This window comes from Protopterus annectens, chromosome 17.part0 (assembly GCF_019279795.1).
Source record: "Protopterus annectens isolate FY-2018-M chromosome 17.part0, PAN1.0, whole genome shotgun sequence".
NCBI lineage: Eukaryota > Metazoa > Chordata > Ceratodontiformes > Protopteridae > Protopterus > Protopterus annectens.
Window position 1 is genome coordinate 109,575,534 of NC_056751.1, and position 24,679 is coordinate 109,600,212.

General features: G+C 45.3%; 1 protein-coding gene across 4 annotated transcripts in view; it reads right to left on the bottom strand.

Annotated features, from left to right (window-relative positions):
- The window catches only part of KCMF1 (potassium channel modulatory factor 1), a 1,043,135-nt gene that overhangs the window by 28,289 nt on the left and 990,167 nt on the right, over positions 1-24,679 (bottom strand). The gene's annotated exons all lie outside the window — the stretch shown is intronic.

The following is a 24,679-nucleotide window of genomic DNA, read 5'->3' on the forward strand; positions in this document are numbered from 1 at the left end:
CAATTCTGCACCTAAGAAGGTTATTCTTTGGGATGGTATCAGTCTTGATTTCTTTATATTGACTGTATATCCCAGGGCTTGCAGTAAGCGAATGACTCTTTGTAAGTCTTCTGTTAGCTTGTTTTTGTTGTCCGCTTGTATCAGGCAGTCGTCCAGGTATGGATATATTTGGATTCCCTGAAGCCTGCAGTGAGCGATTACTGATGCCAGGCATTTCGTGAACACTCTGGGCGCAGTAGATAAGCCAAAGGGCAATGCTGAGAATTGATAATGCTCTGATCCTGCAAGAAATCTGAGGTATCTTCTGCAATTTGGTCGTATGGGGACGTGCAGGTATGCCTCCTTGAGATCTAGAGTCACCAGCCAATACTCCTTGCCCAGCATGGGAAGAAGTTGCTGTAGGGTCAGCATTTTGAATTTTGGAACAATGATGAATGTGTTTAAAGCGGACAGGTCGAGAATAGGCCTCCAATTTTTCTCTTTCCTTGGTACCAGGAATAGTCTGGAGTAAAATCCCTTTCCTTGTTCCATAGATGGTACCCTTTCCACAGCTCTCATCTTTACTAATTGAGCTATTTGATTTAGAGCTTCTGTCTTTTGATTTGGTGGTAGGTTTGGCATTCCTCTTTTTTCTGGTAAAGTATGGAAGTGAAACCTGTAGCCTTGGTCTATAGTTTGCAAAATCCACTTCTCTTGTGATGTAGTGCCAGTTTTTTGAAAATAAGGCTAACTTTCCGCCTAAGGGTGCTGCTATTTGTTCCCTGGTAGGCGGTGTCAGAGCCAAGTCACTGTGATTGTCCTGTTGCAGTGGTAGTAGTTGTGTCTGTGCCTCGCTGGTTGTTACCTTGCCACTGGCGTCCCCTGTAGGCACCTCCTCTGGATTGATTTCTGCCTCTTGAACGCCTATTCCTGCCTCTAGGAGTCTGGAAAGGACCAATTTTTGGAAGGCCAGTTCCTGCTAAACCTTGGAGGCTGAACCTGTAAGAAATCTTTCACTGTTTGTACAGATTTTGCCTTCTCTTCCATTTTCTTCAGTACCTGTTGAGCAGGAGAACCAAATAAACTGACCTTATCCATAGGAGCATCTAATAGTTTTGCTTTAACATGATCCGGCAAGGCCTGTTCTTTCAACCATGCATGCCTTCTTATAACTGTGCCAGTCATGGCTGATCTAAAGGAAGCCTCCAGTGCATCATAGCCACATTTTAAAGAATGGTTACTAACCTGCTGAATGTTATGCACCATTTCTAGAACATATTTCTTATCTAAAGAATCATCAGAGGACAATTTCTTAGTTAACTGATCAAGCATAAACTCCTGGTATTGGATCATATGAAACTGACAGTGCAATGCCCTAGCTGAGAGAGTAGCAGAGGTGTATACTTTTTTACCCCATCTCTCTAAGGACCTGGATTCCCTTTCAGAAGGAAGAGGGTTTTTAACTGAGGTTGAAGCTACTGCCTTAGGCCCCTGGGAGATGGTCTCGGGATCTGCAAAAGGAGCCTTGTATAAATGATGATGTGTGTCCGGGACCCTGTAGAACCTATCGGGCTTAGCAGGGGCTGGAGGCAAAGTATCAGGAGCAGTGCAAGCATCATTAAATGCATCATCTACAACAGGGAGAACTGGAGGTATAGCTAAAGGCCTATGTTGTGGTAAATGCAAAAAGGTCCTAAGCCTTTTCCTTGAATCTGAGAAATCTTGTCCCTGCCATTGGAATTGCTCTCTCATGGAATGTAAGGTTTCCCCAAAGGAAAATTCCTCTGGTGGAGAGGCAGAAGGAATCGATTCCTCAGCATTGGAGTCTTCATAAGTAGAAAAAGGAGCCTCTGGATGGTCTGTATTGTCTGTATCATCAGAAGAATTATCTGAGGCCACTGGCTCAGGGGGCTCTGCTCTAGGTCTCTTTTCTGGAGGAGGTTGAGAGGCCCTGTCTGGATGAGATTGGGTTCCCCTTATTAAAGAGATGAGATCCTCTGCCAGAGTGAGCATTTGGGAACTGGAACTGGGCCTGTGAGAGGGGGGCTTAACAGGCACAGATTTAGAAGTTTTGGCTGCTTTAGCCCTGGCAAAGGCCTTTATGGACATGGCTGCAGGCCTAGCAGCACCACGTGCAGGGGTTGAAACATCCAAAGGGATGGTGTCCGATAATTCTTGTGAAACCACAGTAGCAGGCTGAATTTCAGAGGCCGATTCAACCAGGTTAGAAGGGGCCTCGGTAGTAGTCATGGATTCGGCTGAAGATAGAACCGTTTGCTCGGTTTCGGCCGAAACCGAGACACTCGGTTTGCTTAACCGGTTTGGGCCGAAACCGCGGACCGCGAGTGTCGGTCCTTTTCTTTGCGTTTCTTAATAACTTGTGAAGTCGGAGGATCCGACGGCATTATGTACGCAAAATCTGAACCGAAAAACTGTTCAGCAAACTCCGACCGACGTCTAAGCATCCGTCGGTTGAAAGAAGCACAGGCTAAACAAGCTGCTACGTCGTGGTCTGGGCCTAAACAAGGTAAGCAATAAGAGTGGAAATCTTTATGAGGTATTTGTTTCCCACAAGTTAAACAGTTATTCACTTTTTCTGACATCGGCTGAGGCAAGAAAGAGTCCCCAACGGGGTACTTAGCTTTTTAGAAGTCTTCGAAGTAGTATTCGGTAGTAGTAATCTCTGGATCTGACCGACCGGCACTTGCGAACAGCTTCGGGCGCCACGCGGCAAGAAAGACTGAGGAAAATGGCGTCAGCTGTTGCCTTTATACCCGAAGAACTGCAGCTATGACGTCGGGTGAAGTGAGACACCAGCCGAGGCCAGACCCAGACTTTGGAATCCGGCCGACCGAAGGGCTGCCTGACGACAGGACAACCCATTTGTAAGGACTGCAGATGCATCCTTGAAGGACATGTACAGTTTTGTACCTACCATAAATGTAGACGTCCGATAGGTATGCATCTGCAGTCATCACATAAGGGTTGTCCTGCCTCAGGCAGCCCTTCGGTCGGCCGGATTCCAAAGTCTGGGTCCGGCGTCGGCTAATGTCCTTTCCCTGACGTCAGAGCGCCTGGGGTATAAAAGCGTCAGCCGACGCCATCTTCCTCAGTGTTTCTTGCCCCAGATGCCAGGTGCCCTCAAAGGAAGGCTAAATTTGGAGAAATGCAATAAATTCCAAACATGCACAGAAATATATATGCATGCATACTATATATATATATATATATATATATATATATATATATATATATATACACATACATATATATACTTTTTATTTATTTATTTTATTTAACATTTGTTGACTGGGAAAGTCCGACTAGGTTCCACAGATCCTGTTTTCAGCGGAGGCCCGGGGAGAAATGCTCCAGATGAATGTCTTTGGAATGTGGGAGGAAACCGGAGTACCCGGAGGAAACCCACGCGAACACAGGGAGAACATGCAAACTCCACACAGAAGGCACCCCAGCCGAGAATCGAACCAGAGAACCTCTTGCTGTGAGGCGACAACGTTAACCGCTGCACCACTGTGCCGCCCATATATAAAACAAATACACCGTAATAGATAACCCCAGCTAGCTATGAAACGGGAAAGTACCCAATAAATACCCAAGAGGGGAAGGAGGGAGGGTAAACCTGTCTGCAGATGCATACCCATCTGACATCTACATTTATGGTAGGTACAGAACCGTACTATGTCCTTCAAGGATGCATCTGCAGTCATCACATATGGGTAGAATACCATAGCCAAACTGGGGTGGAGGATCTATGTAAAGGATGGTGTAGCTAAAATGCCTTGCAGGACTGCCGTAGCAAAGCCTGCTCTGGATCTGGAATATAAAGGTAAATTGTAATGCTTGGAAAATGTATGCACGGAGCTCCATGTAGCAGCTTCTAAAATGTCCTTGGTAGCCACCCCTCTTAAGAAGGCTGTGGCTCTGGTGGAATGAGGTCTAATGTTAGCTGGCACAGTTTTTCCATGAAAGGAATAACAAAAACGAATGCAATTCCCTATCCATTTTGAAATTGTCTGTTTGGAAATTGCTTTTCCTTGTGCACCAGCAGCATATGCCACCAACAGCTGGTCAGTTTTTCTGAAGCTTTTAGTTCTGTCCAAGTAGTAGCGCAACTGTCTGTGTATGTCCAGGGTGTGCAGAAGTTTCTCCCTTTTGTTTTGTGGATTTCGAAAGAAGGTAGGCAGGTGAATAGCTTGGTTTAATGAGACCCTGGATACCACCTTTGGCATAAATGAAGGATTGGTTCTCAATGAGACTCTGTCCTGATGAAAAATAAGAAATGGCTGTACTGCCATGAGGGCCTGTAACTCAGATACTCTTCTTGCTGAGGTTATGGCCAGAAGGAAGGCGGTCTTCCAAGACAGGAACTGTAGTTCTGCAGATGCTGCTGGTTCAAAGGGAGGCAGAGTTAGTTTTTCCAACACGAAGTTAAGGTCCCAAGTAGGCACTGGAGGTTTCCTTGGAGGATTGATGTTTTTAATTCCTCTTAGAAACTGTCTTAGGAGAGGATGAGAAAAGACAGGTGGGTCAGTATTGTACTCTGCTGAAATTGCTGAAGCATGAATTTTAATGGAAGAGTAAGACAGGCCATTATGGAGCATTTCTGCCAAGTATTCCAGGATATGTGCCATGTTCATCACTGTCGCATCTAGGCCCTTTGTGGTGCTCCAAGTGTGAAATCTTTTCCATTTTGCTGAATATGCCTTACTTGTAGAAGGCCGGCGAGCTTCCATGATGACATCCTTCACTCTCTTGGATAGCTTATCCGGAGGAGTCGTCAAGGTATTTTCCAGGCTGTTAGTTGCAAGGTTTTCAGGTTGGAATGCAGAGTTTTGTAATTGTGCTGTGTCAGGAGAAGGGAAGAGGCCATGGTTTCATGCGTGACATGCTCTTTAACAGTGGGTACCAGTGCTGTCTTGGCCAGTGCGGAGCTATCAGAATCACTTTTGGCTGCTCTGTCCTGATCTTCAGTAAGACCTTGGTCATTAATGGAAGAGGTGGAAATGCATACACTGTTAGAGATCTCCAGCTGAAAGATAGGGCGTCCACTTTCCATGCTTGTGGGTGGTATGTCCTTGAGCAGAATTTCTTCAGCTGATGATTGTGGGGGGAGGCAAAAAGATCTATGTCTGGCCTTCCCCATGATTGTGTTATCTGTAGGAAGATGTCTGGGTGCAGCATCCATTCGTGTGCATCCATGATATTTCTGCTTAAGCTGTCCGCCAGTATATTGTCTTTTCCTGGCACAAACTGGGATTGCAGCTCTATATTGAGTTTCAAGGAAAGTTCCCATAGATTCATTGCCAGTCTGCAAAGAGGGTAGGAATGGGTGCCTCCTTGCTTGTTTATGTACCACATAACTGTGGTGTTATCTGTCCTTATTAGCAGGTGGCCTTGAAGCAGAAAGAGTTTGAAGGCCTCGATTGCATGTATCACTGCCAGCATTCCCTTTTGGTTTATGTGCATGCATAGCTCCTTTTGTGACCATAGTCCTTGAATACATCTGCCCCTCCATGTGTGCTCCCCAACCGTGGTCTGAAGCGTCCGTTGTAATTGTTTGGCTGGCTATTGGTTTGCTGAAGGGCAGACCCCTGTTTGACTGGCTTGCTTGAGCCCACCACAGAAATTCCTTTTGGAGGCATGGAATGAGTGGGATCAAAGTTTCTAAGCTGTGACTGTGCTGAGTCCATAAACTCCTTAGGTACCACTGTAGTTTCCTCATATGCAGCCTTGCTTGTGGAATCAGAAGAATGCAAGATGCCATGTAACCCAGGGCCTGCAGGATTTTCCTTGCAGTCAGCTGAGTTTGTCAGATTCTTGAAGTAATCCGGTAGTTGTCTGTTTTTCTTCTGTGAGAAAAGCCATTTGGGTGGTTGTGTCTAGATCTGCACCCAGAAAAGTTATTCTTTGGGATGGAACAAGTCTTGATTTGTGACTATTGACTGTATATCCCACGGCCTGCAGTAGGCGGATGGCATAATTCAAGTCCTTTACCAAAGTTTGTTGGCTGTCCGCTTGTATAAGGCAGTCGTCCAGATATGGGTATATTTGAATCCCCTGAAGTCTGCAGTGTGCAATTACTGATGCCAGGCATTTCGTGAATATTCTGGGCGCAGTAGATAAGCTAAAGGGCAATGCTGAGAATTGATAATGCTCTGAACCTGCAAGAAATCTGAGGTGTCTTCTGCAACTTTGTCTGATAGGGACATGCAGGTATGCCTCCTTGAGGTCTAGAGTCACCAGCCAAGACCTCTTGCCCAGCATGGGAAGGAGTTGCTGTAGAGTCAGCATTTTGAATTTTGGCACAATGAGATAAGTATTCAGTGAGGACAAGTTGAGAATAGGCCTCCATTGATTTTCTTTTCTTGGAACAAGGAATAGTCTGGAGTAAAATCCTTGGCCTTGCTCTGAAACAGGAACCTTTTCTATAGCTTTCATTTGCATTAAGTTGGAGATTTGTTTCAAAGCCTCTGCCCTTTGATTTGGCGGCAGGTCTGGCATGCCTTTTCTTTTTGGCAATGTGTGAAAATGGAACCTGTATCCTTTGTCTATTATTTGCAGTGTCCATTTGTCTCTTGTAATACTGTGCCAATTTTCTGAGAATAAGGAAAGCTTTCCGCCCAAAGGTGCTTCTAATTGAGCCCTGGTTGGCGGAGTCAAAGCAAAGTCATTGAGACTGTCCTTGTGCAGCAGTTGTAGGTCCTGCACTACCTCTCTGGTTGGGAGGCTGCCACTTACGTCCTCTGTAGGAGCCTCTAGCTTGCCCTCTACCTCTGGCACGCCTGTTCTTGCCTCTCTGAAATCTTTGTGTGTCCGGAAAGGACCAATTCTTGGTAGGCCAATTTCTGCTGAATCTTGGTGGTTGTACTTGTAGAAAATCTTTGTTTGTACAGATTTTGCCTTTTCCTAAAATTTCTTAAAGACCTCCTGAGCAGTGGAGCCAAATAACTTTTGCTTTTCCAGTGGAGCATCCAGAAGCTTAGCTTTAACATGGTCTGGCAGAGATTGTTCCTTCAGCCAAGCATGCCTACGTATGACTGCACCTGTCATAGCTGACCTACATGAAGCTTCCAATGCATCATAACCACACTAATAAATGGTTGCTAACCTGCTGGGAGTTATGTACCAGATCCTGAAGTGATTTGCGATCTAGGGGCTCAGGTGAAGACAGTTTCTTATGCAATTAATCTAACAAATACTCTTGGTACTGTATCATATGAAATTGACAATTTAATGCCCTCATAGAAAGAGTAGCAGAAGTATACACTTTTTTACCCCATCTCTCTAAAGCCCTGGACTCCCTTTCAGAGGGGAGTGGATTTTTAGTAGTGGCAGCTGCAACCCCTTTAGGGCCCTGGGAAATAGTTTCTGGATCAGCAGAGTGGGTCTTGTAAAGAAAAAGATGCGAGTCCGGGACCCTGTAGTACCTATCGGGTTTGGCAGGGGCCGGAGGAAGAGTGTCAGGGGTTATGCTAGACTCAGAGTACACATCATCAATGACAGTCAAAACAGGAGGAATAGCCAAAGGTCTATGCTGAGGTAAATGCAGAGAAGTTCTTAATCTCTTCCTGGAATCAGAGAATTCCTGGCCCTGCCATTTGAAATGCTCTCTCATAGTGTGAAGGGTCTCCCCGAAGGATAGTTCTTCAGGAGGGGAGGCCGAGGGGATTGATTCCTCTCTGCATCAGAATCCTCGTAGGCCGAAAAAGCCTCCTCCTGGTAGTTCGAGAGAGCACAGCCATCAGAGGCCTCCTCTGAGGAGTGGGGATCAGAGGGCTCAACCCTGGGCCTTTTGTCTAGAGGGGGTTGAGAGCCCCTGTCCGGATGGGGTTGAGAGCCCCTAATTAAGGAAAAAAGTTCCTCTGCTCAAGTTAGAATCTGTGAACTTGTAGAGGGTCCCTGAGGAATAACCCTGGGAGGCATAGCTTTTGTATGTTTAGCAGCTTTAGCCCTGGTGAAAGCCTTTATGGACATGGATGCATGAGGCCTAGCTGCACCACGTGCTGGTGTAGTTTTGTCTAGAGGAATGGTGTCGGAAGTTTCCAAGACACCAGTTTCTGAAGGAAATTCAATAACCGACTCAGCAGGGGCCTCCGGGGCCAAGGAGGTCGGTTGAGCGGTTTCGGGGGTCTGAAGTACCAAGGACTCGGTTTCAGCCGAGACACTCGTGGTAGGCCTGGCCGTGGTTTCAGCCGAAACCGCGGCCCGCGTGTGTCGGTCCTTGTCCTTCCGTTTCTTTGTTAAATGTGAAGTCGGAGTCTCCGACGGCATATTGTATGAAAAACTAGCCCCAAAAAATTCCTCTGCAAACTCCGCCCGACATCTAAGAGTGCGTCGGTTGAAGGAAGCACAGGCTGAACAGGCCGAGACGTCGTGGTCTGGGCCTAGGCAGGGTAGGCAGTAAGAGTGGAAATCCTTATGAGGTATTTGTTTCCTACAAGTTAAGCAATTATTAACTTTATCTGACATCGGCTGAGGCAAGAAAGAGTCCCCAACGGGGTACTTAGCTTTTGAAGTCTTCGGTAGCTGAATTACAGGAGCTGGCCGACCGGCACTTGCGAACTGCTTCTGCTTCGGGCACCACGTGGCAAGAAAGACTGAGGAAGATGGCGTCGGCTGACGCTTTTATACCCCAGGCTCTGACGCGGGAAAGGGCGACATCAGCTGACGCCGGACCCAGACTTTGGAATCCGGCCGACCGAAGGGCTGCCTGAGGCAGGACAACCCATATGTGATGACTGCAGATGCATCTTTGAAGGACATCTGGACACCACCGGGAATGAGCTGTCCCAGAACAGGTTGAAGTGTGTCCATAGGCATATCCCATCAAAGAGTGGGGACCATCAGCTGTACCTGACCATTCCCTACATTGGCAGCAGAACATTTTGTCTACGTCAAAGGCAGAAACTGAAATACGCCTCCCAGTGCTGGTGGACTAAAGTTCTGAAGACCCCAAGGAAGCACCAGACAAAAAACATTTGTCTGCCCCAATGCCAAGACCAGAGCTGAACTTTCCAGAGCAGAGGGCCTGAGTGGGAGAGATGACCATGAAACATGGACCAAACACAACCTTGACACCCCCTGCCTCGATATCTCGGCTCTGAGGCTCATTCATGCTTTGGACTTGTTCAGAGTAGAGAAAACCAAGGGAGGAATTGACAATGAAAGCTGCCAAACCACTGGATCTGACCCCAAAGGAAGAGAGAATCAGCTCTGACGACCTTGGAACAGACTGGCCCGAGGGAAGAAACTAGTGGGAGAAAGCTGAAGCTTTGGGTCGAGGGCCCAAAGCAGGTGGGATGAGTCTTCATTGCATCTGCACCTGTAGTACAGCTGTATGTGATCTTACCATAACAGTACATGTCCTTTTCACAGTTGCATTATTACATCTGGAATCTCCTGCCATGGATAGCCCAACATCCAGTCAGTATACCAAAGCCTTTACATCTTCCAAGTGGCGAACATCAAGCATATGTTCCTCCAACAAGTGTAAGGCATAAGGGTGATGTACGCATGCTCAACACTCAGAACTGAAGTGCCTCAGGAAAACCAGAACAACCACAGAATAAAGGTGGACATGCATCCAGCAGAGACGAGGAAAAGGCAAGAAAAGGAAGAGACTCCTTGGTAAGTACTGTGTGCCCAACAGGGGGTAAAAAAAGAGAGAAAAAGAGGGTAGGAGGGAGCTACTGAATACTGCAACAGTGAAAAGTAGGACATCTATTATTATAGTAAGCTCTTACACAACTATACTATATCCTTACCACTGTTGCAGCATTCATTACATGTGGGAGATTACCAAAGCTACTGTAGAGGATGGGCAGAGAAGGAAGACACAGAGGAACCCTCCACAAACCCATGAAGGATGGCCCTGGCAAACCTTGCCCTTGCTCTGGAAATGACATCAATTGTACATTTACTAAGAGTGTGGACAGAGAACAAGAGTGGCAGTTTTTAGAATGCATCTAGTATCCAGACCCTTGAAGAAAACCCCAGAAGAGGCTACTGCTCTCAAAGAATGATCTTGCACTGAAGCAGAAAGTTGTTTACCATAAAAGGAACAAAAATAAATGGCCTTAGAAATCCAGGAGGAGACTGAATGCTTAGAAACTGCCAAAATCAATGTCTTAAAAGAAACAAAAAGCTACTCAGATTTGCAGTCAGTCTTATTCAAATAATATCTGAGCTGCCTATGTAAATACAAGGCGTGAAGAACCTCACTAACAGACAGTGGAGAAGGAAAAAAAAAACAGAGTTGGCTAGACTGAGGGACAACTCACTGACCACCTTGGGCATAAAAGGATTAGTATGCAAACGCACCCTGTCTCCATGAAAAATAAAACAGGGAGGATAAACCATCAGAGGTCGATGTTCAGAAACTCTCGTCTGAAATAAAAGACACCAACAAAACAGTCTCCCAAGTGCAATTTTGCAAGGAGGTGGAAGAAGCAGGCTCAAAAGAAGCCCGTGTTAGCTTTTCAAGGACAAAATTAAAGGTCCCAATCCTTGGGGGCCTGACATGAAGGATGTCTTTAAGGAACTGTTTGACCTTAAAATGAGATGCCAACAGCAGGCTCAAGGGCAGATGAGCACAGATTGCTGACAAGTGAGCTTTATGCTAGGCCATCATGGAGCAGTTCATACGTTGGTACTAGGCTATCGGCCCTGGGGCCTATACAATCCTAGCCATATCAATTCCCTGGCTATTTCTTCCCAGAATATTTACTTCCCTGGTCCCCTGTCTAGCAGGGCGACTGACTTGATCCCCGGGGTGAATTTCCTATCACCCATCCAATCGTCAAGGTTCCTTCTGAAGAGGGCCAAAGAGGCATTCAGCTTGACATGTATGGGCAGTCTATTCCACAATATGGAGAGTCTCTGGGTCAGGAACCTATCCCTCCAGTATGTTTTGTTCATTGTGATGACCAGATGTAGATACCTGGAGCATGTAGCTCTGAGGAATTGGGATTTCTTTAAATGTAGCATGTCCAACAGCACTGGGTTTGACATGGCTTTGTATGTTAAGCAGAGATCACCTCGGAGTAGGCGATATGCAACAGAGTATAGCTTGAGTTTTTTTTTTTAGACAGTCAGCATAGGGCATTTGCTTTAGGCCTGTGATTCTTTTAGTGAGGTATTTCTGTGGCCTTTCCAGTTGTTGCAGATGTCTTGTGAGGTACATGCCAAATTGGGCATTGTACTCTAATGGTTCTAATGAGGGAGGAGTACAGTGGGACAATGATCTCTTTTTTTCTGGATGAAAAGCCCTTAGTGATGAGGAGTGCCACACAGAAGGATTTCCTGACTGTTGTGGCTATGTTGTTATTGAAAGTGAGACCACTGTCCACCTGTGTCCCCAAGTCCCTTATCACACTTTCGGTGTTTAGTGTACTGCCACTTATGTGGTAATTCATGGGTACATGTTTTTCCCAAATGGGATAACTATACATTTCTTGGCATTGAGCTTGAGCCCATGGCTCTGGCCCCAAGCATCTGTTTCTGTAAGGCCCTTTTGTAGAATATCCACATCATTTGGGGATTCAATAATGGCTCCCAGTTTGCAGTCATCTACAAACTTTGTTAGCCAGAGTTTCTTAGTGCTGGCCTGTACTTCAGAGAAGTAGATGCCAAACAAGAGCGGTCCCAGGACTGAACCCTGAGGTACTCCGCTTGTCACTTGTCTGGAGCTGGATTTTGAGTCTGCTACTTTTACAGTGTGGGTTCTGTTAGTAAGCCAGCTGACAACCCATCGAGTGACGTAGCGATTAATGCCCAGCTTAGTAAGTTTATCTGTGATTCCAGAGTGGGGGATGGTGTCGAAGGCCTTGGCGAGGTCCAGATAGGTTGTGTGGACCACCTTACCCTCGTTCACGGCTCTGGAGACTGATTCGAAGAAGTCAATCAGGTTGAAGAGACAAAATCGGCCCTTTACGAAACCAAACTGGGTGGGGTCCAGTGTCTGAAGGTTGCCAACGTCTTTGTAAGGTCCATGATAATGCATTCCATGGCTTTGGAGATCAGGCTCATCAGTCTGATAGGACGATAGTTCCCGGGATCCAAGGGGGATCCCCCCTTGTGGAGTGGGATAACTAACTGTGTGCCACTCATTGGGCACAAAGCTTGAGGTGAGGCTATGATTTAAACATGACACTTAGGTGAGGGGCCAGTTCATTTTGTAGTTCATGTAGTACACAGCCCGGGATGTCATCTGGTCCAATGGATGCTGTATTCTTAGGTTCATAGGTAGGTACTAGGCTATCGGCCCTAGGGCCCATACAAGCCTAGCCAAAAAATGTACACTGGCTTTCGCCACCCAAGAAAATTATTTTCCTGTGCCCCTATCGAGCAGAGCCACAGAAGTGATTCCCGGGGTGAATTTCCCATTTCCCATCCAATCATCAAGATTTTTCTTGAAGAGTGCTAATGAGGAGCTCTGTTTGACAGACAGGTAGTCTGTTCCAGAGTATGGGAAGTGTCTGGGACAGGAATCTATCCCTCCAGCATGTTCTGTTTATTGTGGCGACAAGGTTAAGGTCCCTACAGCATGTAGCTCGGAGGGATTGGGATTTCTTTAAGTGGAGCATGTCCAACAGCTCTGGGTTTGACATAGCTTTGTATGTTAGGCAGAGATCGCCCGAGTAGGCGATACGCAATGGAGTAAAGCTGTAGTTTTTTGAGACTGTCTGCATAGGGCATATGTTTGAGGCCAGTAATCCTCTTTGTGAGGTATTTCTGTGGTCTTTCCAGTTGTTGTAGATGTCTTGTGAGGTACATACCAAAAGGGGCGTTGTACTCTATAATGGGTCTAATGAGTGATGAGTAGAGGGGAACAATGACCTCTTTTTCTGGATGAGAATCCTTTTGTGATGAGATGAGCCACGTAGAAGGATTTCCTGACCACTGTGGCGATGTGATTATCAAAGGAGAGACTAAAGTCCACCTGTGTCCCAAGGTCTCATCACATTTTCGGCATTAAGTAGACTACCAGCTATGTGGTAGTTCATATGGGTACAGAGATTTTACCAAAGGGTATGACAATACACTTTTTGGCATTGAGCTTCAGGCCATGGCTTTGACACCAGGTATCTGTCTTATTGAGGCCCCTTTGTAGTTTGTCCACATCGTTAGGAGTTTCGATTAAGGCTCCTAGTTTGCAGTCATCTGCAAACTTTGTTAGCCAAAGACCTTCAGTGTTGGCCTGCACTTCAGAGAAGTAGATACCAAACAGGAGAGGGACCCAGGACTGAACCCTGTGGTACTCCACTTGTCACTGGTCTGATGTTGGATTTGGAATCCGCTACTTTCACAGTGTGGGTTCTGTCCATGAGCCAGTTGGCAACCCATCTTGTGACATAGGGTTTTATACCTAGTTTAGTGAGCTTATCTATAACTCCAGAGTGGGGGATGGTGTTGAAAGCCTTGGCGAGATCTAGATAAGCTGTGTGAACCATTTTACCCTGATCTATGGCTTTGGTGACTGCTTCAAATAAGTCAATCAGGTTTAGGAGACATGATCTGCCTTTTACAAATCCAAACTGTGTAGGGTCCAGAGTTTGGAGATTACCAATGTCTTTGTTTATGAGTTCCATGAAACGTTCCATGGCCTTGCAGACCAGGCTCGTCAGGCTAATGGGTCGGTAGTTCCCAGGGTCCGTCGTGGCTCCCCCTTTGTGGAGTGGGATAACTGTCGCGGTGCGCCATTCAGTGGGTACAAAGCCTGAGGTGAGGCTATGATTGAACATGGTACTTAGGTAGGGTGCCAGCTCATTCTGTAGTTTGTGTAGCACGCAGTCTGGGATATTGTCAGGTCCCACGGATGCTGTGTTCTTGGCTTTGGAGAGTGTGTTTTTTACCTGTGCAGCCGTGATTATAGGAACTTTGCATTCTTCAGGTATAGAGAAGGGCCCTCTAGGGGGTGAGAGGGGGGTAAAGTTAGCACTGAACCTACCTGCTAGGATGTTGGCAATATCAGTTGGTTCTGTATATTTAGTGCCATTATGCTGTAACTCAGAGCAGATCTGAGTGTTCCCATTTAGATTCTTGACATAACTATAAAATGCTTTGTGGTTGTCTTTTGAGTCAGTGGCAATTTTGTTTTCGTAACTAGCTTTGGAGGATTTTATGAGGGATCTCAGCTTCTTACTGAGGTTGACCAGGGAGTTCCTCCAGTCATGGGATTTTACTCTTTTTTGCAACACTTTCTTCTGTTGTAGAGTTTGTTTATGGCAGAGGTCCACCAGATTGGCTTCCTTTTTTTAGAGGATAACATCTTGGTTCTATTAGGGATAGCATGATCCATACACTCGTGTAAGTGCTTATAAAGTGCATTTGTGTAGGATTCGGCAGTCATACCTCTATTGTCCGTCTGCATGGGTGTCATGAAGTTTGCCACTTCTGTCTTAAGTGTGAAGTTGGCTTTTGAGAAGTTTTTTACGATGGTTTCCCTAATTGGGGCTGGGGGTGGGATGTGGATGTCTATGCTGATTAGCTTGTGGTTGGATCTGACCAACGAGGAATTGACCTCTGGTGTGGAACATCGGTTTCCCATGTTGGTAATGACCAGGTCTAGGATATTGCTGCCCCTGGTGGGGGTGTCAATAAGTTGATCCAAGGCGTTGGAATTTATTAATTCTAGAAAACGTTGAGCAAAAGAGTTGGTACATGAGTAGTTTTCCCAGTTAATGGTGGGGTAGTTTTACCAGTTAATGGTGGGGTAGTTTTAATCGCCCATTATTAGGGTGTTGGGTTGTACCCTAATACTTTCCAGTGTATCAAGAAATGAGGAGTGTGAATCCTGGGGCATGGTGGGGAGTCTGTAGCAAGCTACAATTTGGATTGCGGTCTTGCCCAGAGTTAGTTGCACTTGGATAATCTCGGATGCATTATGCTGGGCAACTAGCCTGGAGGTGTGGATATCCTTATATGGACACGCTTCCACCTTTAGTGCTTCTTTCTGGGTTAGGTGGCCGAAAGGTTTGGTATGAATTGAAGCCTGGTAATGCAGGGGTGCTCTCTGGAGCTTTGAACCAGGTCTCTGTCACTGCACAGATGTCAATTTTCTCCATTTTAAGGAGTGCCTCGAGTGAGTGCATTTTGAGCTTTAGACTTCTAGCATTGAGTAGCATTACCCTCAGATTTTGCTTGCTTGTACCGGTTACGGTGGTGAATTTGTCTTTTGAACCTTGCCTAAAAAAGGCACTATAGGGGTTGAAAGAGTCTTAGCCAGTATCCGGAATCCTACGGGCGACAGGTGCAGGCCATCTCTGGCAAAGCATCGTGGCCTGTCAATCATGTCGTCCCAGGCAGACAAATACTGGATCCCCTGAGAATGACACCAGAAGCTTAGCCAATTGTTGAAGTCAATCATTTTGTCCTTGTACTGTGATATCATTCTGGGTGATGGCAGGATGCTACTCAGGGTTAGGGTCATACCTGCCTGGGATACAAGATCGGAGAGCTCCTCCATGTCTCCTTTCATGTAGTCCAGGGAGGTACATCTCAGGTCATTCACACCAACATGGACAATGACAGTGTCATATTTGTACTTATTGTGGAGTGACCTGAGTGCATGCGTTATGTGGTGGATCCTGGCACCTGACAGGCAGCTGACAGTAACTTTCTCCTTGTTTAGTCTAATGAGTGGAACATCAGTCTGCCTGACTATAGAGTCACCTATGTCTAGAGTGTTGGGTACGTTGTTATGCCTTATGGGCTGTGGTTGAGTGGCACACTGAGTTTGTGGGCTGTGTCATTTGGGTTGTGTTGGGGAGTGGAGTTTGCTTGCATTTATGCTTTGGATGTCCCTGATGCTTGGGCAGGTTTTTGAGAGCCTCCGCGAATGTAGGTGTGTGTTTTGTGTTTCTGTGTGTTTGTTTTGGTGGTGTAGGTTTTGAGGGATTATGTGATGAGTATGGTGCGGTGCAAGTGTTTACCTTCTCTTCTTGACTGTCTAGTCTAGTCTTGGGTGAAGAGAGCTTTGCTTCCAGTTTGGCTATATAAGTGCATCTCTCACAGGTTGTACTGTTGGTTGGTAGGAGGAGAGGGTTGTCTGTGTACATGAGGCAATTGCTGCACTGCCCCAAGATGCCCAGATTCATCAGATAGACAGGAGAAATCACTGGGAGCTGACCCTTAGACATGCCTGGATAAGTGCTCATTTATTAAGTACTAAAAATTGCTTTCCACTAGACAAGTGAGGAAAGTTGAGTGCTGTAGTAATTTGCAGCTTATGTAGTGCTTACAATGGAGTTCTGAACAAGTGCTGAGATCAAAGAAACAGATATGAGTGCTGAAACTAGAAAACTGGCTAGTTATTAGAAAAAAAAACTAAGCTAGAAGGCTTCCCTCCAACACAGAAGGGCTTGGGTGCTCAGAAGCCTACAAATAGTCTATACCACTTAACAGGAAAGGCAGGAAACAAGCTTAAATTTTTTTTTTCTGTTTCCCAGATGCTCTCTTTGTACACAGTAGGAGTGCCTGAAATCAGAATATGATCTCACTGCACTCAGTTGAGTGAGCAAATGAGATGGGCCCAGAAGGAGTATTCAAACACAAATTTACAAGAGGGGCAGGCAGTTTCAAGGCCACTAAGATTAACACCAAAACAAAAACAGGGAATGTGGGTGGGACTAACTGAAGAGCTGAGTCAAAACTTCCAGTTCAGTTAATATTCCTGCAACACAGTTAAATCAATTTAAATACTGTATTTTTGAAAAAAAAAGTGCAGATAAAGGTACTTAAATTCTCTTATAGGTCCAGTTGAATACAGCTAGTTCTTAGCCGGCCAAAACTGAGGTTTTTAAGCAGAAAATATTTCACACTGTACCACTTAAATAGGCAAGGACAGGAAATCAAAGAATGTGGCTACCCCCACACCTGCAATTACTAGCAAATAATAAAATTCAGCAAGCACTGACTAACTTCCAGTTCAGTTAATATTCCTGCAACACTTAGCTTTGGAAAGTGCATTTTTTTTAGCTGTGTGGCTGTGAGTACCAGAATTTGGTAATCTTTTGGTATTGAGATGGGCCATTTAGGGGATGAGAGGGGGTGAAGTTGGCACTGAATCAATCTGCCAGAATATTGGCAATATCCTTGGGATCAGTATATTTAATGCCATTCTGTTGTAGCTCAGAGCAGACATGAGCATTGCCATTTAGATTCTATACATAACTATAGAATGCCTTGTGGTTGTCCTTAGAATCTTTGGCAATTTTACTTTCGTAACTAGCTTTGGAGAACTTTATGAGGGATCGCAGCTTCTTACTGAGGCTGGTAAGGGAGTTTTTTGCATCCTGGGATTTTCCTCTTTTCTGCAACACTTTCCTCCTTCTGTAGTATAGTTTGCTTATGGCAGGGGACTACCAGATTGGGTTCCTTTTTTTGGAGGAGACTGTCTTAGTACTGTTTGGAATGGCATGATTCATGCACGAGTGGATGTACTCGTACAGTGCCTTTGTGCAGGATTCAGCGGTCGAACTTCCAGTTCCCATCTGCATGGGTGTCATGAAGTTTGTCACTTCTGATTTGAGTAGCATGAAGTTGGCTTTGGAGAAGTTTATGGAGGCTTCCCTACTGGGGGTGGGGGTGGGGATATGGATGTCAAGGGTGATTAGCTTACGGTCAGACCTGATCAATGAGGGGGTGACCACTGATGTGGAACATCGATCGCCCATGTTGGTAATGACCAGGTGTAGGATATGAGCCCTTGGTGGGACTATAGATTAGTTGTTCAGGGGCATTGAAATTTATGAATTCCAAGAACCAATTAATGGCAGGGTAGTTGAAATCACCCAATATTAGGGTGTTTGGTTGTATCTTATTATCTAGTATGTTTAGAAAGGTGTAGTGAGAATTTTGGGACATGGCAGGGTACCTGTAGCAAGCTACAACTTGGCTTGCAGTCTTACCTAGTGTTAGTTGCACCTGCAGAATTTTAGATGCATTGTGTTGGGCAACTAGTCTGGAGGTGTGAACATCATTGGTGAATATGGACACTCCTCCGCCTTTAGTGCTTCGGTCTTGGTTTGGTGGCCAAAAAGTGTGGTAAGAGTTGTAGCCTGGTATTGCTGGGGTGCTCTCTGGAGCCTTGAACCTGGTCTCAGTTACTGCACAGATATCAATGTTCATTTTTAGGAGTGCCTCAAGAAGAGTGCATTTTGAGGTTTAGACTTCTAGTATTAAGCAGCATTACCTTCAGATTTTGCATGCTTATATCTGTTATGGTGGTGGTTTTGTCCTTTGAGCCTTGCCTAAAAAAGGCACTATAGGGGTGGCAAGAGCCTTAGCCAGTAACCTGAATCCCAGGGGCGACAGGTGCAGACCATCTCTGGCAAAGCATCGTGGTTTGTCGATCATGTTGTCCCATGCAGATATAGGATCCCCTTTGAACGACACCAGAAATTTAGCCAATTGTTGAAGTCAATCATTTTGTCCTTATGCTGTGGTATCATTCTGGGTGAACGCAGGATACTGCTCAGGGCTAGGGTCATACCTGCCTGGGCCACATGATCAGAGAGCTCTTTTCATGTAGTCCAGGGAGGTACATATCAAGTCATTCACTCCAACATGGACAATGACAGAGGCGTATTTGTACTTGTTGTGGAGTGACTTGAGTGCATGCGTTATGTGGCGGATCCTGGCACCCAACAGGCAGCTAACAGTAATTTTCTCCTTGTTCAGCCTGGTGAGTGTTACGTCGGTGTGCCTGACTATAGAGTCACCTATGACTAAAGTGTTGGGTACGTTGTCTTGCCTTAGGGACTGTTTGGTGGCACACTGGTGTTTTGAGCTATGTGTCACTTTGGCTGTGAATGTTTGCATACGTTTCGGCTTCGGAGGTCCTTGTTGCTTGGGCAGGTTAATATTAAGGGCCCCCGCATAAGTGGGTTTAGTGTTACTATGTGTGTGGATGTTGGTGCTGTGATTTTGAAGGGCTATGTTTTGCTTGAGGTGTAGTGCAGGTGTTAACCTTCTCCTCTTGACTGTCTAGCACAATCTTGTCCGGAGAGATTTTTGCTTCCAGTTTGGCTATGTAAGTGTATCTCTCGCAGGTTGTAGTGCTGGGTGGTAGGAGGAAAGGGTTGTCTGTGTACATGAGGCAATTGCTGCATTGCCCCAGTATGCCCAGATTCACCAGGTGGACAAGAGAAATCAATGGAAGCTGGCGCTTGGACATGCCTGATTCGGTGTTTCTTTTCTAAAGTACAAGAGCTGTTTTCCCTTACCTTGGCAAGGTACTTTGCAATTATAGGCTGTTTAGTGCATACGATTAATTTCTCCTTATTAACAAGGAGAACTGAGTGCTTGTATCAGTTTAAGGCTTCCTGGCGCTTTCCAGCAGGTTTTAGAGCAAGTGATAGCCACAGGGATTCAGATTCTAGTGCTACTACTGAGAAACCAGCTAGTTCTAAGGGAAAATTTGAAGAGCAGACATTCTGGCACGGGGAATGGTTTAAAGTGCTAGACTAATAAGCTAATAAAAGTGCAGAGAGGAGAGAACTAGCAGATCTAAGGGAAAAAATGAACAGTTCTGCTCTGAAGTTACAAAATATCCTGGATACAGCAAATATGTATCTGGACTACACTACTTCACAAGTACACAAGAAAGGACCAAAGGGACAGCCACTGAAGGGATCGTTGAGACACCAAACAAAACCTCTTCCATTTAGCCATATAGGATTTCCTGGTAGTGGGATTCCCGGCCTCCTGCAGAACCCCAAGCAAGTCCTCAGAAAAGTGGTGTCTAAAAGGAATCAAAACCTTATCACCCAAAGTATCAAATCAAAAGTGGACATGCGAGGATGAAAGAGAGCGACCCCTTGTCTTATGTGAGAAGATCCATCCAGTGAGGCAACTTGTGGAGACTACCCTTAATCAGATGAAAGAAAAAGGGGGAACTAGTGCTGTCCGGGCCAAAAGGGAGTCATCAGGAAGATTCTGTGGGAGTCCTTCATGATCCTGTTCAGGATCCTAGGAAGGAGAAGAGAAGCGTAAGCATACAGCAAACATTTATTTATTTATTTATTTATCATTTGTTGACCGGGAAAGTCTGACTAGGTTCCACAGAGCCTGTTTTCAGCGGAGGCCCGGGGAGAAATGCTCCAGATGCATGTCTTTGGAATCTGGGAGGAAACCGGAGTACCCGGAGGAAACCCATGCAAACACAGGGAGAACATGCAAACTCCACACAGAAGGCACCCCAGCCGAGAATCGAACCGGTGAACCTCTTGCTGTGAGGCGACAACGTTAACCGCTGCACCACTGCGCCGCCCAGGGTTTAAATGGTTTAAAGTACTAGACTAATAAGCTAACAAAAACAAGGTATTCAGGAGACGTCAAAACTGACTTCCAAGAAAAGGACATGGTGTCCGCCTTCAGAGTCAGAGGACTTGGGACCAATGTACTATGTCCAAAAAAAAAACTATCTGTGAAGCATCCATTCATGCAATTGTATTCTGGACCTTCTCAGGAGTCTGACACAACATTGCTTTCTGAAGGGATACAGACTGCTCTCAACCATTAGGTAACCCTTCAGGTAAAGTCCCAGACCTGAACAGTTAGCCTGCAAAGATGATTGGTGTCCTGTTTGCTGATGTACCATATGACTATGGTATTGTGTGGAGACCAGAGAGAATGGAAAGCCTGTAGAGGCAGAATCGAGCACTCTCATTTCTTATCTTGATGTCGTCTGACTGCTCATGAAGGTTCCAGAGACCCCGAACCTTCAGAATGGTGGAAAAGGCTCCCCACCACTGATAGGAAGAGTCTGTGAAACGCTCTTGAGTGTGTGTGTGTGTGTGTGGGGGGGGGGGGGTCTGAAAAGGCAGACCTGGACTAAAAGATCTGAATCCACCAAGGAAACTAGAGTTTGAGACAGGGTAGTAGAGAAACTGAAAACTCTGGTGGGTGGCAATACTGAAGCCACACTGCTTTGCGGTACCACTGAAGCTTCCTCATATGAAGCCTGGCAAAGGGAATCATCAGGATGGTAGATGCCATGAACTCCAAAGCTCTGAGAAATTCCCTTGCAGGAAAAAGAGAAAGGTGAGCAGACACTGGAAGTAGGTTGTCAGAGACAGAACCTTAGGAGATGGAAAATTGGGATGGTTTGGAAACTGCAACCTACAAAAATAAGGTATTCAGGAGACGTCAGAACTGACTTCAGCCCGATGGTGTACCCTAACTGTGCAGGAGGAGCACGGTAAAGTGTAGATCCTGAAGGAGCTGGGATTGGGAAGGAGCCTGAAGGAGTAGGTTGGCCAAATATGGGAATATCTGGATTACCCAAAGCCTGCAAAAGGCCATCATAGGGTCCAAACATTTGGTGAATACCCTTGGAGCTTTAGAAAAACAAAAATGGCAAAGCAGAGAACTGAAAATGAGGGGAAAAAATGGAAAAGTAAAAACTTCCTAAACAGTATATGAATGGGGGAACAAGAGGAGAAATAGTCTGGTGGGAAAGCATCCCGAAAGAAGGAATCTTTAGAAAGCTGTTGCAAGAACAGGTCTAGAATGAGTTTCAATGATCCCTCTTTTCAGGGAACCAGAAACATCCTTGTATAAAATCCTGTTTGGTGGGATTCTGGAAAAGGTTGGACGGTTCCTGGATCCAATAGATTTTTCAGAGCTACAGAAAAGTGAGCAAGTTGGTCTGAAGGAGGTTGTGGAAGCCCGAGAAGGGGGGGTCCTCACTATAAAATGACTAGGACTGATAATGAAAAGTAACAAAGGGTCTGAAGTAATCTGCTGCCAGACAGAGAAACAGGAGAACCTGGCCGAGGGAGGAGGAGGAGGAGAAAACATGTCAGATGGATGCAGATTTGTCCTGAAAAGGAGGCTTTTGATTCTTAAAAATCTGGGTGGATTTATCAGAAAACATGCTCTTACAAACCCTTTTTCCTTTAGGATGCTGATGAGGTTGTCTATAAACAAAAACAGATTTAGGAGGATAGTTTACTCTGAAACTTGGAGATGGGTGAAAATTTGTTTACGATACTGCAATAATTTTACCTTTGTCTTTTAGAGTCAAACAGGTCAGCAGCCGTAATACCAAAATATGTTGGTTATCCAAAGGAGCTTCTATGAGCTTAGCTTTAATATCATCAGGTATGGGCTGTAGGCAAAGCCAAGACTACCTCCTCATAATTGAACCTGAAGCAGCAGCTCAAGAAAATGCATCCGCTGCATCATAACTACATTTGATAGAGTGAAGAGCCACCTGTGAAGTGGAACTCAATAAGGAAAGGGAAGTAATCTTGCTTTCAGAGTCAGGAAGATAGGACAATACCCCCCTCAGTTTAGTAAAAACAGACAGAACATACCTGGTTATGGGTCTGAATTTATGGTCCTAAAGGCTAGAGTAGCAGAATTTTTCTTTCCCAGCCTCTCCACAGCCTGTCAGACAGGAGAAATTGGGAACAGGATAAAAGCTTGGATGGCTTGTCAATAGAAACAGAGACTACAGCAGGGTCTGGAGGAAGACGCATGTAAAGGTACTTAAAGGTCTCAGGCACCTTATAAAAGTGGTCAGGCTTCTTGATGGCTGGGAAGATGGGAATCAGGAGTGAAAGCAGCAGCTCCAAACATACCCAGCAAGGCAGCCAAATCAAGGGGAACAGCACAGAGTTTAAGAGATTGTTACAGCTCATAATACTTTTCGTGAATATCAGTGACCTGGAAGCAATCTCATTTTTAATGCTCCATCATGTGAACCACAGTGCTTCCAAAGGAAAACTCCTCAAAAGGAGAAAGACTAAAGGAATTCTCTTCCTGTGGCCCATAGTTTAAGGGTGAAGTAATTTGTGAGAAATAGGCCAAGGTCATCTGCTGAGTCAGACCCCTCAGCTGAGGATTAGGTTAGAACCCCTAGTTCTTTTGGTTGGAGTACATGACCAAGGAGAAGCAAGAACAGATAATCCCTGAGGTGGCTTCAAGGCCATCAAGGTATTGAACAAACCCTGGGTAAAATCCTGCCATTCTTTATGAGAAACTATAGCAATGGGAGGTATACATTTATCTTTCTGCTTCTTTTATAAAGGAACATCAGCTTTGACAAATTTAGGAGGCTCGGAGCCATGCCTCGACTCAATAAGGGTACCAGGAACCTCTTCACTAACAAGAATTTGGGGACTCTCCCTAGGCCCTTTGGAAATAAGCCATGGCTCCCCCTCAATATCCATGGCAGACATCTGCACAGCCTTAGAGGAAGTGCGAGAAGCTGGTTCCATGCCAGCCTCCAACAGGATCAAGGCAGATGAAAATGTCATCGGCACTACACATTATTCAGGGTCTTCATCCACCTCATAACAGACATCCACTGGAAGATGGATAACAGCAGATTCAGACATTTTAGTCATCTTCTTGAGAGATGACTGCATCTCCAAGAGGGTGAATTTGGCCATGGTATCCTGGGTCAAAAGCTTAAGACATTTGTACAAGACAGATGGACAATGAAGACACATGGCTGCAGAGAGTTTCTGGAACAAAAGCCTGGCAAATGTGTACTGGGTATAGTTGTATGCTGCATCTAAAAATAAAAGGCGCTGGCACTGTCAGATCAGATGGACCAGAAGAGGAGGGAGCCACCAAACACTTTTGGTCTCCCTCAGCTGCTTTGGGGTCCTTGGAGCCATACCTCTCAACTGTTCAGATTTCTGCCTCATATTTTTGGTCTGTTCCTCATAAAATTTGTGGTTTTCTGGATTTTTGTGGCAAATCAGTGAGGATTGAATTTGTATACAATGGCAGGCATTTGAGTTTCAGAATTCATATCCTTCAGAAAATGCATGTTAACTCTACTTTTTACTCTAGCAACTTTTCGAGTTTATAAGAGCAATATTTAAAATTTGTCCTATTATTTTTGGTTTTGTCCAGATTTTTTGTGCCAAGAGGTTGAGAAATATGTTTAGAGCACTTGTGACCACTGATCAGATTACTCCCCCCTTGCTGGATGAAGCCGAACGGGAATTGCCCACTGGAAGAAGTCCCTTGAGGACTAGCTTAGCTCTCCTCTCATTAATGGCATGGGTGCCAAAACCCTCAGATGGAGCAAATGGAGACCAGATGGAGAGCCCCTAAACAATACATGCACCACTTCTGAGAGTCCTGTGAAGGGAGCTTGTATCCACAAACTGTACATTTTTTAAAGCCTTATCCATAACTAACATACAAACATCTAACACATAATACATCTAATACAAGGAAAAACAATATACAAGAAAAAAACAGTGTACAATACTCTAATACACTAAACTCAAAGGATAACAGCACTGGGTGGGAAAAGCCCGTTAACAACTAAACCCCAACCCCAAGACCATCCTTACCTACTTTAAACTACAAAACGCTATGCTCACTAACTACAATAAAACAAAAAAGGATAAAGGACCTGGGGGGATGGGACAAGTTAACCATGCTGCTATACAGGAACAGCAGCAAACAGGATCTGAGGTAGGCCTGAGGAGTGAGTGATTATGGTCAGAGGAGGCGGCACTCAGTGAGCTGAAGTCTAAAGTATGTGGTCAGTCTCAGTTCAGAGTCAGACTGGATAACCCCACAGGTTGAATCCAAACAGAAAAGACAACACTGGATCGTCAATTACACCAAAAGTACTGCAGAAAATCTTCAAATATTTCAAGGCCTTATCTGACTTGAGCAACCACAAAAATTCTCTCAAAATATT